This window comes from Chinchilla lanigera, unplaced genomic scaffold (assembly GCF_000276665.1).
Source record: "Chinchilla lanigera isolate Chin_1 unplaced genomic scaffold, ChiLan1.0 scaffold00063, whole genome shotgun sequence".
NCBI lineage: Eukaryota > Metazoa > Chordata > Mammalia > Rodentia > Chinchillidae > Chinchilla > Chinchilla lanigera.
The window spans coordinates 1,305,501-1,309,997 of record NW_004955464.1 but is presented as its reverse complement, the minus strand read 5'-3'; the positions used below and the strand labels follow the sequence as shown (position 1 = coordinate 1,309,997).

General features: G+C 43.5%; 1 protein-coding gene across 7 annotated transcripts in view; it reads right to left on the bottom strand.

The window, feature by feature from the left end:
- The window catches only part of Oma1 (OMA1 zinc metallopeptidase), an 87,389-nt gene extending 83,193 nt beyond the window's left edge, over positions 1-4,196 (bottom strand). For 3 of the 7 annotated variants that reach the window (XR_001236706.1, XR_263188.2, XM_005398492.2), the window contains exon 1: positions 4,116-4,183. The gene's annotated coding sequence lies outside the window, so the exon portion shown is untranslated. Of the gene's footprint in view, positions 1-3,572; positions 3,933-4,062 lie in introns of those variants that run through there. The other 4 variants (XM_005398493.2, XM_005398494.1, XM_005398495.2 and 1 more) reach the window with 4 other exon arrangements.
- Between the last annotated feature and the right edge of the window lie 301 nt (positions 4,197-4,497).

Here is a 4,497-nt window from a genome sequence, read left to right as displayed (position 1 = left end):
AAAAAAAAAAAAAAAAGACCCTGTCTCATAATTTGACACTATTAACAAGATGGCTGCCAGGTTTTTTTTAATCAACCAAAATGAAAAATGGTAAAATAATTTAAGCTTAAAAATCATTTCAAAACTAGCTGTCACATGTTGCTTAACAATGGGGCCAGTCTGAGAAATGCACCATTACAAGATTATATCACTGTGCAAACACCATGCAGCACAATTACACAAGCCTAGATGGTGCAAGGCAATCACTCAACATGGTCTCTTGAAGCAACTAAGAGACATAAACACAGCTGCTGGCCTAACACAGCTTTCTGTTTTATAGTACACTTATTTTAGTAAGTATAAGGAGTACGCTCTAAAATAATAAAAGTACACTAAATAAGAAAACCTGTAACATAGTAGTTTATTGTCACTATCAAGTACTGTGTGCTGTATGTAACTGTAGGTACTATACTTCTATACAACTAGCAATGCAAGTTTACACCAGCATCACAACATGTGATGCATTGTACTAGGACATTATAACAGACACCATGTCACTAGATGACAGGAATCCTTCAGTTCCATTCTAATTTCATGGGATCATCCTCATGTTTTTGAGTAGCTACCAGGTTCTACTTTGGCTAGATGGCATGGGAGTTATAGAAGCCACATAAAACACATTCTTTGTGGTAATAGAGGTTATTATCTAGCTAGGGAGGCAAAAATGAACCTAGGACTATTACGGGAAAAAATACAGTTCCTCATTTTGTGCCATGTAATGTATGAATAAAAAGGGGAAGAGATGTCAATATAGCAGACCAGATAAGGAATGCAACTATTATATTTTATGCCATTTGGGTAGATGCAGAAAAGCAAAAAAAAAATTTTTTTCTAAATTGTCTCAAATGGGAAAGTGTATTTTACCTTTCCTACTACAAATTAAACGGCAAAAATACACAAATCTGTTTTCTTTCCTTTATGTCAAATCTGAAGACATATTACAGAACATACACTTTAGATATGTACGCAATCACAGCCTCAACTTAGATGGGCCCAAAGGCTCATATTTGCCCCAAAGGCTCCTACCACTGGCCACAGACCCAGAAATCAGTATCTGACAAAGAAAAAAATTTATGTAAGACAGTATCCAATAAAGGAATATAGGGAGAAGCATAGGAGTGACAGTTCATGCTATGGCAAAACAAAGTGAGAATCACAAAGAGCTTTGCAAAATAAGTTAATGTGCAGAAAAAAAATGGGACTATGTATGTGGAAAGGAGACAAGTGGGAGTATGAAGAGGGAGGAGGAGGACAAGAAAGAGAGGGTGGGGAGCCAGGGAGAAGGAAATGGAGAGAGGGAGGGACTGGGGAAAGAGGGAGATGATAATGAATAAATAAGACCTTCCTGGTTCCTCAGACATTTACATGGTACATAACATTTACACATTAGCTCATATTACAAGTTCACAACATTTTAATATTATATATTCTTATTGGAACTACCCAAGGGTCTCTTCTATATTTTACAAACTTCCCACTTTTGAACACTGAATCAGTTCCAGAAAATAAAGGATTTTCTCTAATGACTAAAACACACAAAGATCTAAGCCCACATTTAATCAACCTTGTCAATTCCACCTCATTCAGATCTCAGTCCAGCTCTTTCTGGCCTCTACAACCTCAGGGTGCTGATTCCTATATACTCTCTAACCACTTTGCTTCACTTCACCATCACCTCCTTCCCTTCCAGCTCATCCCACAAACTAGCGCTAAAGCAATCTTTCTAAAATATAAAAAAGATAACCGAATCTAGCCCAATTCACATAAAGTCCCACACTGCTAAATACTACACTGTCATTTCAAAGATGAAGATATGTGCCACAACAGATATGCAAATTTAAAAATAATTAAAATAAATGCTACTGGAAAACCTCTGTTCTGCAAGAAGAGAAAACTCAAATGTCTAAAGCAGCACTGCACGATGAAACTGTGCCATGATGGAGAGAGATCTGTCACTGTGCTGTCCAACACGGTACCCTTGTCTTGGCTACTGAGCACTGCAAATGTGGCTAGTGTGTCTGAAAACAAAATTTTTAGCTGGCTTAATTTCAATGCAAGTTGAATGGCCATACTGTATGAGACTAGTGGCTACTGTACTGGACAGGTAGGTTTGAGGGTGCAAGCGGTACAGTATCAGTTAAGCCATACTGACTTGAACATAGATAGAGAGGAAGTGCAGCAAGTACGGTGGAATATGAGCTTCATGTTACCAAATGTCTTAAAACTTCCAAGGAAAGCCAGAAATTCAGATTTCATGTGAAATTTATCAATTTCTAAATGTTAGTAATTAACTTTTTAAAATATCTGATCACCTTGACTAAACATGCGCATGTCTTACTCTGTTTCTGACCTCTGGATTATATTACTCACTCACCCCATACTGTTAAATCCTATACTGTCATTTTAATATTTATATTAGTGCTTATTACATGCCAGACAACATTCTGGGTGGTAGGGATACTGTAGAGAGCAAAACAAACAAATCCCTGTCCCATTTGTAAAAATAGTAATGACCAAATATGCTAACGTGTACGAATATAAATACATAGTTAAGCTACATAAGCTATCTAATTATTTGGGGTAGTAGGATGGTAGTTACAAGAGATTTAGTATTTCCATCTGTGGTCATTTTTTACAAGGTATATTACTTTTGTAAACCCCAAATAAGTAACTATTTTTACAATTTCCACTGATTTTCTATTCAATACACTCCCTAATGCCGCTTCCCACTACTTCTTAGGCACCATCTCCCAAGTCTCTGTCACCTATTCCTAAGCGCCAGGACCTCTGTTTACTTATAACCCCTCAGAAAAGAAAGCTCTCTTATTTGTACTTCCACACATCTATTATCTATTATGCACACTGCCTAGCTGTGCTCCTACAAGCAAGCTCCTGCTCATCTCTCATGATGTATGAAAACTTTTACTTTACTGACACAAGGTAAAAGCAAAAGCCTCACTGTCTGCATATAATTAAAATCATTATGACAATCAAGTGTCACTTAGAATAGAAACAGTACTTGATATTTTGTAAGCCCTGATTTATCCCCAAGATAGGGTAAAGAATAGGGGAAGAAGTCTATTTCTACATTTTCAAAGAGCCAATCACTAGACTACACAGCATCTAAGAAAGAATTACGGCTGACACATGCTCTCCACAGAACTGTGGCAGGTCAACAGACGTCGCTAGCAGACTTGGAGGATCACTAAATTAATGATGTGAGAAAATTAAACAGTTTGGATTGTTAGCCTCTAAGAACATTTCAGATCCTTAATTCTTTAAGTACCATTTCAGAATGAGCATGTACAGCACTCACTGGCACTCACAGCTGAAGCCTACAAGACAGTTTTAACAACTTTTGCTGAAAATGACGATTCCTTGTCTAGTTTCTATGGAAACAGCCGTCAATTGACAAAAATAGGACATGTGCTTTAAAATAATCATTCAAGCAAAGTACACACAGTACACACAGTATGGAGGGCTTAAAAAACTGTACAAGGCAGCAGACTCGGCTCTGAAGCTTCCAAATGCACCTGCACCCCTTCCCCCGGCTGAGAGTAACCGGTCTGAACCGAAATCCGGTGCGGTTCCGGGACCCCTGGGCTGCGGTTCCTGGATCACTCGTGATCAACTCCTCAAGCAAGGGCGGTGCTTTCCCCTCCGGGCCTGACCGCTTCCGTCAAGCACCGCACTGCACAGGAAGCAGCTGCCCCGCTTTACACACGCAGGTGGTTTACTTAGTGCAAAAGTTTTTCGTGCGCAAGTCTGCAGAGATTATTAAATCGCGGCACTGTTCAGACAAGTGTTCTGGTTTTCACTGCCGAATAGTGGCAGACGTCTGGTCTCTAGGGAGGCTGAGGCAGGACGCACCCCGGTCGCGTGATACAGGGCGCGGCGCGGGGAGAGAGCGGTCCCGCCCGAGGCAGGCCGGCCAGCCGCCCGCGCTCCCTCCCCGGCCTGCCGCCCCCGCCCTGCCGGCCGCCCCTCTTCGCAGCCGCCCTCCGCCCCAGCTCCCACGCTCACCCCCGCCCAGCCCCATGCCCGCCCGACTCCGACAAAGAGCCCGAAGGAGTCACCGTGAGGACTGACTGACTAGCAGTGGGCACGGCGGACCCCGGCGAGGCAGCTCTGCGCAGGCGCGCGCCCGCCCCCGAGGCCCCGCCCCACTTCCTGTTCTCCGCTAGCAGCGCGCCTTTGGCCCCGCCCCCACCGGGCAGTCAGTCCTTGGGCCCAGAGTTGTTCTCCCGGCGGGCGCTGGGCCCTGCGCGCACTGCGGCGCTCGGGCTCCCCCGTGCGGCCGGAGGGGGTCCTGCCTGGGCCTGTGAATGGACCTCTTATCCGGTCCGGGTAGTTTCCTCCCGAGGATCTTGTGAGGAACACCCAGCAAGGTCGTGCCGGCTCACGCTCTTAAGGCGGTACTCCTCAGAAGGAAAGAGACTGAGGCCCAGCGGAAGACCG